General features: G+C 36.1%; 1 protein-coding gene across 1 annotated transcript in view; it reads left to right on the forward strand.

Annotated features, from left to right (window-relative positions):
- Nucleotides 1-15,895, forward strand: part of RORB (RAR related orphan receptor B) — a 149,318-nt gene that overhangs the window by 83,807 nt on the left and 49,616 nt on the right. The gene's annotated exons all lie outside the window — the stretch shown is intronic.

Raw genomic sequence — 15,895 nt, forward strand, 5'->3', positions numbered from 1 at the left:
GACTCAGGCAGAACCAATTTTCAGTTACACAAATTAGAGAGAGAATTAAAAAAAAAAAAAAAACAAAAAAAAAAACTTCAATGTTGTTCATTTCTTTTGGCCATTTCTTTGATCCATGTTTTTTTATCTGAAAGTGGTGTGTCTAATAGGGAACTGTAATATATTATGAAACATTGAGACTTAGAAATCTTGTTAGGCAATCACTACTTCAGCAGAATGAAATGCTGTTGCAACAGGAGGAAAATTATACACCAATTATTTATCCAGTCAAGAAAAATTATGCCCCATAACATCAAAGGCTTCCATTTATGAAATAATAGAGAGAGGGCAATTCCTACTCTTTTAGCAAACCAGGGAATTTTTATTCATCTAAAATGCAGCAAGCCAAAAGTTTGGGACCTTATTTAATATTATAATCCCACAGCATCACGTGTAGCCTACGTGACTGGTTCTAGGAACAGTTATGAAAAAAAATAGCTGTGTAATGTTTATGCAGATTTAAATGAGTTATTATAAGTAATTAACTCATCCTGTTTCTTATTATCCTTCAAATAATTTTTTCCTCATTGTTGGAAAAATATTTTTTCAGGCTGCCTTTTCCCAGCTCATGTATTTGTTTGTTTTCTGTACTTTACCTAATCTTCAATAATTAACCTTATTTTGATAAACTTTGGAACTCTCCCCTAGTATTTCCCCATGCATCAGTTTCTTTTCTTGAACATTCCAAAAGTGTTGTATCTAATCAGAACAAGGATTCATAGCAAAGCATCTGAGATGGTGGCAATTTGAACAGCTTTTTTCAATAGTAGGTAGGATTAACAATCTTCTGTATGTGTCAACCTTATTGCATCTTGAAAATGAAGTCCTGTCTGTTTTATCTTTGGCACAAATTCCAAGAGAATGAATATGCAGAGCTAGTAGAACAGAATTGTTAAAATCTGAATCATCTGTTATTCCAACAAGTACTTTATGCAAAAGGTTAAGACATGAGAAAATTATTTAGCAGGGAAAGTTTACCTTGAAATGAAGCAAACTGACAGAACCCTCCCAGAAAAAAAAAAAAAAAAAAAAGAAGCTTGGGAATGTATAATGGCCAAGTGAGGAGAATTCTTTCTAAGCACAGAGAACCCACAAAGACTCCCAAGGGAAAAGTGAATTAGTAAGAGGTACTGTGATTAATGTATTAGCTGTCTTGTAAAAGTGCTCTCATTTTATGTCTTGTTTTTCTTTGCTTTCTTTTTGACAGAAAACCTGTGTAAAGCTTGCAGTGTTTTGTGTTTGTCTACTTTGTGCTTGGTACATGACAGGCACTGCATGTCCTCACACGTATAACCTGTGAAGCAGGACATGATCCCAGGCAAAGGACCATATGGTAGCCTAGAAAAAGAAAAGCGTTGTTCCAGGCTTAGCAACTTTATTAGTGGATTTATAATAAAAGCAGGAGTTTCAGACCCCTAGAACTCCTAGGGTAATAACAGGAGTTTTACCCCTAAATTTCCTCAGTACTTATTAACGGTACAAATCAAGGTCAACTGGGATATTCAGTTGATATTACTTCAAAGTAAAGGGTGTCCAATGGGTTCAGTTCAGTCAGGTCCATCACATGTAGTCTAAAAACACTGAGCAAATTAACTTTTTATCTCTGGATACTTGCACATATGATACAGGTATTATTTCACAAGACAGCTTTTTTATCTGTTATAATTTGGCATCATACTCCTACTATTTTAATTCTCTATTTCTTATATGCAAATGAAACAAAAACAACTGATCATAAAGGAAGGTTAAGATTTATTTTCAGAGTTTCTAGAAAATAAATATTATTATTAAATGATTAGGCTGGAATAAGAAATGTATTTTATGCGCAGATAGCATCAGAAAAAATATATATATATATATTTCATTACGTAGTTCCTCAAGCAGTCTTCCTCCCTTTCTTAATGAAATGGAACAGTCTATGCCTTTATCACTTCTTCCATTTAATCTTGTTAACACAGTCTGTTAAGACTCTACTTTTGCAACAGCACAGGTGTAAGTGTGAATAAGTAGACTGGTAGAGAGAATACTGTTCTGCACCTAGCAGTCTTATTTATTTACAACAAAATGTGTGATATTCAACCCAGAATAAAAAACGATGCAACTGGTGAGTCCAAATATTTTTTTCTTCCCTTTCTTAACTATATGAGGTATTCCCATGAAGAATAAAAAGGGAAATGTTAATCATACTGTACCAAATCTATCTTTGAGACAACTCCTCTTGGAGTTTTACTAAAGATTAATTCTTCCCACTGTGTAAAAAAAATGACAGATTAAGTTAGGAAGTAGACAGTTGGGAAGTATAACATTTTTCAGACCGCAACAGATGCAAATCCAAGAATATCTCCAGCTGATTTGATTTCTTTTCAAAAGATAGGGCAAAGATTTTAAATAAAAATGTGTAAAAGTGAAAATCCATAGTGATGATCAAAAATGTGATCAAATTCAAGAAACAACAAGAAGAGAATATAGGGAGGATTTCTGAGATATTCCAGGCTGAAATCACTTTTATTGTTTGCTTGTTGTTGTCTATGTCTCGTGTCATTTTGCTTTGTAGGAGTTATATTGTGCCTAATATATGGGGGAGAGTAGTGTGAGGAAAGTGATTCAGGAAAGCGGGTGGGAAATTATTCCTTTGACTGTGATGATAGTTACATAAAGTCCCAGACGGTGCAAGCTAGATCCCCTTTTTTTGCTACACTGCTGTAATTCTACTTGACTGTGTTGAATTACTTCAAATTTACTTAGTACTACTCAGAATCAAAATCTTTAACAGCAGAATCACATTTCCCCATCCCTTGGGCAGACAGCATGATGATTTTCTGTCTTAGAGGAAGGAAAAAAAAAATGGAGAGAGAAAGAGAGAGGAGAGAGAAAAAGAAAAAAAAAGCAACTCTTCCATTTTTAAGACAACTTTTGCTAATGAATCATGCTCATTAACAAATATAAAGACATAAACTATGGTTATGCATTTTTCTTTCTCAACTTTTCAGTGAGCTTTACAATTGCTATTTTGGCAAGATGTTTTAAGCTCTAAAACATTGAACATGAAAAGCTGCATTAGTTAGTTGTTTCTTGGGACTACAAATGTACAATATATTTAACTTACTAAAATGTTTTTGTTTCTTAAGTTGCATCATACTCTGTGGTTCACCAAAGTGTTGTTAATCAAAGTATATGATTGTAGCAGTGAAATCAGATAAAATTTTCTTGAAGGTATCTTGTATAAGGCAGACAGAAAACAGTATAATTAAATATTTTTAATAGTAATGGACAAATAGAATGACAGAGATTCCAGGAACAAAAATCTTTTCAGGAAATAGGACTTCATTTCAGGAAATAGGGCAGAGGAAAAAAAAAAAAAAGAAAAAAGAAAAAGGATATTGGCAAAAATCGTATTTATCAAGGTGCAAAATAACCATTTATGCTCCCTTTCATTCTGTTTTGCCATTCTCACACCTTGGTTTATAGTCCACACTCTGTTGTGATTGATATTCTCTGTACAGGACTTCTTGAAGGTCCTTTCACTTTGCTGTAATGAAATGTACATGTTCAGAACTACCCAGTTTGTGTACTTCTTTACTGGTTAGTGCTGGGCTACCTTACATGCTTAATTTTCAATATTTGATAAAAGAAAACAAAGAGAATTAAGTATCCAGTAATGTGATCATGACATTTGTTTGCAACAATCAGTGATATGACTACAAAAATTCATATTGGAGAGTATATTTGGGGAACATTGAGCAGATGATCACTGAACAAAGTTAAATATTTCAATAATTTTGCAGATATTAAGGCAGACTAATTAAAATTGCTCAAAGAAAGGGGTGTTTAGCTCGTTAAAGTGTTACAGTATACATCATCAGTTATTCTAGTTTAAGAGATAAGGTATTAGGCTAATTAATAAAGCAAAAGAAATATTTTGTGTGATTTCCATAGTGGAATATTTATGGTATGTAATATATCATTGTTAGATGTGAAAGTTTTTTTCTGTATCTTCTCATATGTAGAAGAGAAAAAAATGTTGGAAAGATTCTATGATTCTATGAAAGTAATGTTTTCCAGAGTTTGCAAAAGCCATTAGTAACCACTGATTGTACTTCAAAAATGTGTTTAAATCATTTAAAGTCAAATTTTCATAATTTGTTAAGTAAAATGTCATCTTTGGATACAGTGTCCTCAGAGATAATATTTAAGGTAACTGTAATAATGGTTAGGGAAAAAAAAATAAAGTGCATACAGGATACAAAATTATGGAACTTTCTATGTACGTTACTTCATGTACTTTTCTTGACTTTGAAGTGTTTTTTTGTTCCTTTTAGTGCTGGCATTTTAAACATGACTTTTTCCTATGAAAACTTAACAATGCAGTAGTTATTTTTGTTGGGTATGTGTTAGGTTTGGAGATTTTTAAATTTAAAGTCCCTTCCTACCTCTTCCAATATTTTGTTTATAAAAGGTAGACCATACCTGAGACCTCAAAAAAAGTCAGTATGTTTGAACATTCAATATAATTTGAATATAATTTAATGTTCAAAAAATACAAAAATTTAAAACATAAATACCCAGTTATCTGAATGGTGAGTTTGTGTACTTATATGAAATTAAAGTTCTTTTCTATTCTAAGTATCACATAGAGATTTTTGTGTTTCTATTGTAAATTTTATTTATTTCTAGGGGTATAAAACTTACTAATTTCCAGAAGATATGATACTGTTTGATTCTATTCTGTTATCTTATATGCATATAAAAGAAAAAAAAAAAAAGAAAAAAAAAAACCTTTAATTTCCCTGAGTCTTCCATAGTTTTCAGACAATTTTTGCATGAAATAAAAATATCAAAAATAGAATACTCAAGAGGTGGGATGATAGAAGACTGTTCTGACCCAGCTGGCAATTTCTCCAAACCTGAACTCTCTGTAGCTCCAGCAACTCTATTTTATGTTCATCTACAGATTGAAAAAACCTCTTAAATCCTTAATTATTCACACTACATTGTATTATTTCACTACTATCATCCATCCAAGATGTTACTCTTTATTATAGCTCTCCATCCTTGGTGCTGCTACAGGTTTTTTTTCCCTTACCAGTGCAAGTGCTTGGGAAGCTGTTCAGAAAATAAGCAGTTGTAGAGGAGGAGTTCAATAAGATTATACTTGAAACCTCCATTTATACAGAGACTGGCTTCAGGCTCTGTTGAGTGGCACCTGAGTCATGAATACTGAAATTGCTGAGTGCCAGCTGCTTCTGTTGGACTGTACAGTGGTCCTCCCTTCTGCTGATGTTTTTGCTAGGCATCACGTTCTGGATTGTGATTTGACTGAAAGTGTAGGAAACTTGGGATGTTTGAACAAAATAACGGTGTAGAGAATAAGCATTATGCCTTGCCTTCCACTGCAAATTGAAATAAGATTTCAGTTAATTTTCCTACTCTAGCAAGCAGTAACACTGGCTGGGTGTAAAGTCATGTGTGATCCCACATCTTTAACACAGAAGACCTTCAGAGACCATTCCTTGCAACGCTTCTGTGCTACAAGGCTTTGTACCTGCACAGAGATGATCTTTTCATATCTAACAGATCTAATTGAGGTGTTGAGCACTACATGACAATTTCAGCTTGCTCTCAGGAGGTGAAACTGACCATAAATATTTACCATACCATCTGGGCTCTCCACTTGCAAAGTTCATTAATCTGTTTATTCAAGAGAGGAAAAAAAAATGGATTGGTGTCTGTTAGAAAACAGTCATTCAGAAACAGTGGGCACACTCAGTAGCTTTCTAAGTAAAGACAAGTAAGGAGGAAAAAGAACTGATCCCGTTAAATGGCTGTGCTATTATAAAGCATATAAGTCAAATATCTACCAATTATGACAAATAGTTGGCAGAATAAAAGTGTGCTTCTCACAGGAAAGATCTTTGCATATGCAGTGTATTTTCTGTATAGGCCACTATTTTTTGAACAAGTGCACATTTTCTGTGTATAGAATTGCGTAGAAAAACATGGTCATCACTGCTCAAATAGTCATCCTCACCAGCTTATATAAACACTGTCTAAAGCTGCTAGAGATTATTTGTAGAACATAGGATCTGATGAGCTCAAATGTAAGATAGCTTGGGTAGTATAATATTTGGGATTACCATAATAATCTCTTTAGAGAAAGTGTGCAGTATCAGCAGAACCATTGCTTTAGTCTTTGAGGGAAGTATAAACTGTACTGTAATAATTCTGCATTTATTATACACTTAAATCTTTTCTTGTGAATAAGGCAAGTTTCTGAGCTCTTTACAGGGCCCAGGATAAGGCTCTGAGAATTTAATTAAATATATCTGATTCGAACTCACCTAAGGAGTCCAAATTTTTGGTTGGCAACTTTTTTTTGTTGTGTGGTAACTTGTTTTACTGTAGCATCATTCTTTGAAGTTACATGTATAATTTCCATGCATATGAGTTACTAGGAAAAAGAGTACATATATTAATATAGAAATGCCCATGTTGAGAGGCTATGAACATGCTGCTGTGCACTAAGAGCACTAATAGTTTTTCATAGTTTACTGATCCTTTGACCCTTTGTGATCTCTTTGAGCATAGCCTTTTAGAGCTCAGGCTTTGAGCCACAGCCTCCAGCAGAACCATAGCCTCTGATTTTCTTATTTTCACATCTGGACACTAGACTGTATTTGGCTTGTGTTAGCCATCACTGCCCTGCAGAGGATACAAGCAGGTCTGCTTCCCTTCTGCTGCCTCCCAGCTTGGGAACCATTCCACAAAAGGCCCAGACAGCCTTGTGCTTCCCACTTGCTCTGACCACCTTGTCTTCCCCAAAATAAAGAAGCAAACAAGCTGCTAGGTGAGAATTTCTGTGCCTTTGGCATCTTCCAAACCTTTTGACATTTCATTGCATGCCAGGCTGCCATTCTTGGGGAAAATAAATAAATAAATAAATGAAATAAATAATAATAAAAAAAGTTTTTATTTGAAATCCAGGAAATAGCATCTCTGCCACTATCTTGTAATAATGTCATGGAAGTCTAAAATTTTTTGTTAATTTACTGTATGCATTTGTCTCATTAAAATAAACAATTTTGCAGGGGAAAAAAAAAAAAGGTAATCATATCAATTTTATCATGACATTGTGTTAGCGCTATTAAGACCCTTATGGTTCTCTTCATCACAGCCACCTTTGCTCCTCAGAGAATCATCCAACTTTGCAAATCTTGCAGCTTTTCTAATCGATTAGCATAATGGAATTCAGCTCTGAGCAATTATTCTTAACCTTTGTTAAACCTAAAGTCCTTTGCTCCTATCTCACATGAGATAAAAAGCTAGGAGCCCAAAATTATTTTATTTTTAAAAAGAATACACCATTTGGTGCAATAAAAGATAACACATCTACCTGAAAATCTCATCTATTTATTTGAACAATCACAAACATAGCAACTAATTACTATTCATAAATTCTTAAATAAAACTGCTAGATCTATTGCAGTTATACTCAATAAAAGAAATAAAAGATATTTTAACAAAAACTTTTATTTTTTTTTAATTTCTGTTCTTAATGTGATGAGAAAATGTTGTCCTACTGTTCTCTCTCTCCCTTTTTTTTTTCTTTTTCTATAATTTCATCTTCTCCTCTGAATGTAAAGACAAAAAACCAGTGGAGACCATTGTTTCCAGGTTTGTTCCAAAACTGGTGTTTTGGAACAAACTAACAAAAAAAAAATACAAAAAGATCGGATTATATAAGCAGTCTGGAAATTGCCTTTAACTCTGAAGCACTCATAATCATTTAAACTTCTATTATTTTATCTGTCTATGTTACAATGCTCTGTAATCATTATTATGACCATGGTAGAAGCAAATACAAAAAGTCTCCCTAAGTATGTATGTACAGTACAGATATAAACATATTTCTTTCATATATGAAACCTATAAAAAGGCTAATATATAGCATATTATTTTGAAACTTTGAAATAACAGTCTACAGACATTGTAATGCCTGATTCTAAGATTTCATACTGACCTTTCCTACACAATAAAATGAAATAAAAATAAATGCATCCAATAAAGCTGCACATTCTAACTTCCTGTTACTTTTTTCACTGAAAAAAAAAAAAAAGATATCTTTTAAGTCTTTGTTTTCCAGTAGTCTTTAGAATAGTCATGTGATAAAGAGCAGAGCTGATCTGTAAAAGGAGCTGACACAATTCAGTGCTTTTTTTTTTTTTTTTCCCTCCCTGGGAAATCATTAAAGAGAAAGGAGGAAAGAAAATGTGTCACCAAAAAACCTTCCAAGTGACATTGATTATAAGCTAAAAAAACTTCAACTGAGAGTGCAAGATCATGAAATAAATCAGTCATGACAATTGTGTGGATTTGTGGGAAAAACAATCTTTTTAACAGTAATCTATCACTCTGCTATTTCAAGTGATGATATATCAGTTTTCTCAATATCTAACAGCCAGGATTAGCACTTTCCTTGAAATTCATGACAAGTTGTTACAAAACAAGTGCAGATCAAATCTACTGTGTGTGTCCAGTGAGTCATATAGATAAAGAATTACTGCTTCTGGAGAATTTGCATGTCTTTGCACATGAGCAGTAGGAGAGAGGGGTAGAGTCTCCTGTAGTTGTGATTAGGGTTAATGTTGGCCCCTGTGTGTGCCCTATGGGGAGATGATATCCCTCAGCTCTGTCTGAGGACCACTTATTGAAATAAAGAACTTCTCTTATACTCACAGCAGTTTTAAGCCTATGGTTTTTGTTCCAGCATCAGATCAATTAGTCTAATCTTGTTTTGTGAGTCTGTTGTGAAAAAAAGATACCAGTTTTCACATCAGGTTCAACAGGAAGCCTCTCCCTCTGCAAGACCTCTCTCTTAAGGTAAGCACTGTCTCAAGCAGTGCAACTCTGCTCTTCATCGCCCAGCAGTTAAATAACTATTTGTTCAGCACACATACCAATAACTGGCATATTTGGTAATCATCAGCTTTGCCGTAATGCACTGGGCAGAGTGGACCTGACAGCCTTTGTAGATCTAAGTCCAGGGTCCAGATCCGTAACCAGAGTTTTGTGTACCACTGTGTAAAACTTCTAAGATTTTATAAAGCAGGTATTTTCCTGGGTCAATTCCACCGTTATCTCCTTACTCTAATGGATCATTTTGGGTAGGACTGACAACATATACATAAATTCAGACACATTAATTAACAGTAGCTAGCATTAATTAGCTTGCATAGATATTGCTAACGGTGTAGCTCTCACTGTGTGAGGAATGGCAGAGGCTGGAGAAATGTAGCCAGTATCTTCAGCTGCATGTTTTCAGATTATTAAAAAAAAATGCAAAGCACCTGAAGTCTTGCTGTCACCACAGAATATCTAAATCAATAGCAAAGAAGGTACCAAGTTCTAAATGGCAGCATAGCCTGTAGTGGAAATTTTTATTGATGGTGACACTGAAGGAAAAAACCTGTCTTACTCACAGAGGCCAGGATGAAAGAAAGCAGAGTTGGCATTAGATGAAAATGATTAATATATTCAATTTGAAATCACTTAGGGATACAAATATGAAAGTGATCTGGGCCAATTTAAGAGTATTTTTCAAAGAACTCCAGTTCAAGGATATTATGAATTCTTAGAAGGTGAAGAAGCTGGGTTTTTTGATACTGATTCTCTGATTAACCTTGATGTTCCCACGTGTGATCCCTCCTAGATCAACAAATAACAGAGGACTTCCTCTTCAAAGTTCATGCCCCGCATATGTTAATATATTCTTTTGATGAAGAACTAACTATTGAAAGCTTGAGTCTTTTTTCCCCTTGGAACCAAAGCTACAGGTCTGGGAGATTACAGTCCTGTCTCTCCTAAATGAAGTATCTCAGATGTTAAACTGAGATTACATAAAATGCAAGTTTTGCTTTTTTATTGTTAGATAACATATACATGTAAGTGCTAGTCCTCAGAAATATACAGTGGACACATTGACTGCCTTGTTGACTCTTGCCTTTGTTTCAAGAGGAATTCAGCAAATAACCATGCAGCTCCTGGATTTTTTCCTAATTTCACCAATATAACTATTCTTGAAAGATGATAATTGCCCTACATTTACAATAATGAATTTACTGCCAGTGAGTAAATACTTTGCCGATAAAGAAAAAGTCCATGCATCTTTTTAACTTGGGGCAACACAGGAGAAAATGACTAGTGAAGATGTTTGTAAGTACATATATGTATGTATATATATACACACACACATATATACATATATATATGTATATATATACACATATATATGTACATATGTATACATATATATTTTCCCCAAGGGTTCACTTCAAATGTCTGAGAAGATTTAGTATTTGCTTCCTTAATAGTATTCTACTTTTCTTCCTGTCGTCCTGAGGGAATGAAATAGGTTCCCAATGGTAGACTGGGCATCTGTGGACTATTATTACTAGTCATGTGGAATTAATTAATTTTCATTGTGGCATTCTAATTTGTAGGATGCCATATAAACCTAAAGGTAGTTCCTAAACTAATGTATAAAGTAAGAGATGAATACTGAAGAGAGGCAGGATGATCCTGTGGTAATGATGAGAGAAGTTACTGTTGGTGATAAGGAGCATCCAAAATGCAACATATATCCAAACATCATTAATGTTTTCGGTGATGGTGGTTTGCAGAATTTTATTGAGTGATACATCTCAAGACATGATGAAAACTGAATGTGCTTGTTGAAAAATTAAACAAGTGGGCAGTTGAGACCTATATTATAGCTTGAAAAAAAGGCAGGAGCCATTACTCTTACACACATTAAAGTTGATGGGTAAGAAGGCAAGTGGAAGGACTTTAAAACTGGAGATAAGTGGTTTTGCTATTATATGTTTCCTCATTTTTAGTATATTGGTAGAAGATAAATTCCTTTCCTGTACTGGTGAAAGTTATCATTATGACAACTCCACTATTAGTTCCTTCCATTTTTACTTCAGTGTTCAGGAATCAGTACCGAATCAATGTATTTTATACTTGCAAGGAATTCATAAGTGAGCTGTTTATTTTATGGTAGCTATAGATAGCAGTAAGATATACAGTTCCCTAAAATGTTTGTTGGCCTAAGAGGAGAAGGGAAGAAGAAAAACAATATAAAATTATAGGCGTCTGAACAAAGACAAGAAGTGAAAAAGGTGTAGTACTCCCTGACAATCATTAAATCTGCAAAAGAAACCTGGTACACTGGGTGTTAATTACAGTAATTCAAGATGGTTCAGGGAATACAGTAGCTTCTTTTTCATCTGGCCTGTACAATTAATGACTCAAGTTTTCTCTTACAAATACTTAAATTGTTCTGCTGTCTTATGAACAAAAAGAAATACCTAGGAGACCATAGCAGAGTCTATTTTTCCAAACTTCTTCAAATGCTTTCTGTGTCCTAAAGATGCTACCTTCTCTGTGAGCTATCCAAGGAGCCATAGTAGCAATTTCCTAGAGATCCTGTATTTACTAATTTATAGAATGGTTAGTTTTGAACAAGATTTTGAATTAATTGATGAGTTGCATGCCTGTAGTATTTATTTCATATAATTGAAACCCAGAGCCTTAGCATTTAGTGGCCTGATCCAGAAATATTTATCATGAGCATAGTGCTTATAATCGCAAGTCACGCATGGAATTATTGATTGCTCATGGTAACGAGTACTGTGCTTAATGCAATGAGTGTCACAGGATTGATTCTTCTGTCTCTGTTCCTATAGCAGTTACAAACTGTATACGCAAGTCACATTAAAACTACCTTCAAACTGTTTTTATTTTTTTCTTCCCTTGTCATTACTTTTCCTGAAGATCTCCTCATATTGTCACAGTAGTCCCTGCCTGTGACATTGACATATGTCTTTGATGCTTGTCAGCATAAAACAGCACATGGTCCCAGGGCCTAGCCTTGCTACCTCCACATGACTTAAGCAGAGACCTGTGAGCAATTGCTTCAGCTAGCCTTTCAAAGAGCACTACCTTGATGTGCATGTTTAAAAGTTTTAATTACCTCAGTGGGGATAAGGCATGAGCATTTTTAAACAGTATCAACCTGGCAAAATTACCAAGAAACTGCAGCTACATTTCTATAAGGAATTTCCTTTTTTTTTTTTTTAATCTGGCTATTAAGCCAGGAGGATGGCTAATGTATACAAGTTTCTTAAGAAGGTAGAAAATCTACATCACTTCTTTTGTGAAAGCAAAACAAGATAAAGAAACTAATCCCCAAATTGTAGATGACATAGGAAATTTTGTTTCAAGACGTGAATTTTCTTAAGTAGAAGGACAGCCAAGATTTCTTTCTGGGTTATTTCACCCAAAACATATTAACAATAAATAATATTTTTCTACAGTAAAATTAATCCTATCCATCCTAGCTTATAAATGATTTAAAAAACTGTATTGCTTGCCTAAGTCAGTGTTCACCTTGCCTAGAAACATGATTGATCAGAGAGAGCATCTTAGAAAAGTGAGCTCACAATGGGAAACCAAAGTTTCTTTAACCATCCAAAAATATTCTTTTTTCCCGGTTCATTTTGTATATGGTGTCCCAGGGAAATAGTTACTAACTTAACAGAGAATAGGCACACTAATATTCACCTTGTGGTTTTTACTTTAGTAAGTCCCTACCGTGTAATTACAATGGAGTAGGGGTTGCAATGTTCCTTTCACTGGGAAGTATGGTGGCTCTGCAAGACACTGCCCTGAGTTTTGTTTGCTTAACTTCATGGTGGCAGAAAGATAACTCTTAGGAAACTCTTGTTTCCTGGAAGCAGTGATAAAAGATAACTATAGATTGGAAATGGTCAAAATCCAGACTATGCCATTACATTACCCCAACAGTCACCATACGAGTGTGCTTAGTGCTTGTCTTAAAATATGCAGTCATTTTAAATAAGTTTTCTCCAGTATTTATAGCCTTTTTTTGTGACAACAGGTTTGAAATGGCCTGAATTACAAACTTGTTTTCCTGACTTCCAATCCATTTTGGAGCTGTATTTATCCATCCAAAATACTAAGGGCTAGTAACTTTTGTGCTCAGGGTAGACTCACCATGCACGCTCAGTTGTGCTGCCCAAGTATTTGATGAGTGACTTGTGTTGCAGAGAACTGTTACCACTGTTGCCCCAAATATGGAAGATATTGTCTTGGTTTTGGGTGGGATAGAGTTAATTTTCTTCATAGTAGAATCTTATAATCATAGAATCATAGAATGGTTTGGGTTGGAAGGGATGTTGAAGATCCAGTAGTTCCAACCCCCCTGCCAGGAGAAGGGACACATTCCACTAGACCAGGTTGCTCTAAGCTCTATTCAACCTGATCTTGAACACTTCCAGGGATGAGGCATCCACAGCTTCTCCGGGAGACCCATTCCAGTGCCTCACTACCTTTACAGTGAATAATTTCTTCCTACTATCTAATCTAAAGTTACCCTTTTTTAGTTTAAAACAATTACTTGACCTATCAGTACACTTCCTGACAAAGAGTCCTTCTCTTGCTTTCCCTTAGCCCCCCCTTTAGGTACTGTCTCCCTGAGTCTTCTCTTCTCCAGGTTAAACAACCCAAACTCCCTCAGCCTGTCTTGGTAGGAGAGGCACTCCAGCCCCTTGATCATCTTCATGGCCCTCCTCTGGACTCATTCTAATAGATCCATGTCCTTCTTGTGATGGGGGCCCCAGAGCTGAACACAGTGCTCCAGGTTGAGTCTCACAAGAGCTGAGTAGAGGGGGAGAATCACCTCCCTCAACATGCTAGCCATGCTGCTTTTCATGAAGCCAGGAAACTGTTGGCTTTCTGGGCTGCAAGTGCACATTGCTTGCTCACATGCTGAGCTTCTCTTTGACCAGCATCCTCAGACCTTTCTCAGGGCTGCTTTCAATCCATTCCCTACCCAGCCTGTATTTGTGCTTGGGATTGCCCTGGCCAAGGTGCAGGACCTTGCACTTGGCCTTGTTGAACTTCATGAAGTCCTCATGGGCCCACATCTCAAGCCTGTCCAGGTCCCTCTGGATAGCAACCCTTCTCTGCAGTTTGTCAACCACACCACACATCTTGGTGTCTTCAGAAAGATTGCTGAGACTCTCGTGTACTCAAGTGCACTCTAGTGCACTTAAACCCATTTTCTGTGTCACTGACAAATATGTTAAATAACACTGATCCCCATACTGACCCCTGAGGAACACCACTCATTACTGATCTTCACCTGGACATTGAGCCATTGACCACAACTCTTACAGTGCAGCCATCCAGCCAATTCCTTACCCACTGAGTGGTTCATCCATCAAATCCATGTCTCTCCAATTTATAGACAAGGATATTATGGGGGTCAGCGTCAAACACTTTGCACAATTCAAGGTATTTGATGTCAGTTACTCTTCTCCTATCCACCAATACTGTAATCCTGTTGTAGAAGGCCACCAGATTTATCAGGCACAATCTGTCCCTAGTGAAGCCATGTGGGCTGCCACCAATCACTTTTTTTCCATGTGCTTTAACATAGCTTCCAGGAGGATCTGCTCCATGATCTTGCCAGGCACAGAGGTGAAACTGGCTGTTCTGTGGTTCCCTGGGTCTTCCTTTTTTCTTTTTTTAAAAATCTAGGTTATGTTTCTCCTCTTCCAGTTAATGGGAACTTCACCGGACTGCCACAGCTTCTCATATATGATGGACAATGGCTTAGCAACTATATTTGCTATTTCCCTCAGGACCTGTGGATGTATCTCATCAGGCCCCCTTGTGCACCTTCAGGTTCCTTCACTGGTCTTGAACCTGATTTTCTCCTACAGTAGGCAGTTCATCATCTTCCCAGTCCCTGACTTTGCCTTATGGATCTTGGGCCATGTAGCTAGAGCTCTTGCCAGTGAAGACTGAGACAAAAAAGCCGTTGAGTACCTCAGCCTTCCCAGGTAACCAGATCTCCTGTTTCCTTCCAGAGAGGTCCTGCAATTTCCCTAGTCTTCCTTCTATCATTGATGTGCCTATAGAAGCCAATAGGTGGAATTGTGCTATGTTTTGGAATTGTGATGAAAATAGTGTTGAAAACACACTGCTATTTTAGTCGTTGCTGAGCAGTACTTACATTGAGCCAAGGACTTCTTTGCTTCTCATGATACCCCACCAGCTGTGCCCTCACACTGAGGGCAGCTGACACCGGCTGACCAGTGGATCCATCCCATATCATATGGTCATAAAAGGTGAGGGGAAAGAAGTAGGAGATGAGGATGTACAGAGTTATGACATTTGTCTTGCCAAATAACTGTTACATGTGGTGAATAATCTATGCTTCCTGGGAAGGGAAGAATGATGTCATTCAGCCCAAAATGGCTGAATGTTTGTGGATGTGAAGTACTGAATGCACATACAGATTTTTTTTTACCTAATAAACTGTCTTTACCACAAGCCATGAGTTTTCTCACTTTCACCCTTCTAATTCTCTCCCTCATCCCACTGGTGGGGAGTGAGCTAGAAGTTGTGTAGACTTTTTACCAGGGTTAAACCACAACCAATATCTGCCAGGAGTACTGGTCTCTACCAAGCATGATACTAGTTTCCAGGTGGTAGGAGAAATGCAGAGAAAACTTACTTCTACAGAGGAAAAGAAATGAATGGGAAAGAAAACGCCATTTTCATTTCAACTCAATGCTTCTTACTAGAATAAGGTACAATACTTCCCTAAATTTCAGTGTGTGTTCTTACAATGTAGAAAATGGAAACATACACAGAATTCAAAGTAGTTGAGGGAAGTAAATGGCTATGTTACCAAAAGAAAAAGATATACACACAGAAGACAGTAATTTCCTAATCATTCGGTTTATAAAGGGATCTGAAATATAGA

The sequence above is a fragment of the Anser anser genome, assembly GCF_964211835.1.
Source record: "Anser anser genome assembly, chromosome: Z".
Taxonomy (NCBI): Eukaryota; Metazoa; Chordata; class Aves; order Anseriformes; family Anatidae; genus Anser; species Anser anser.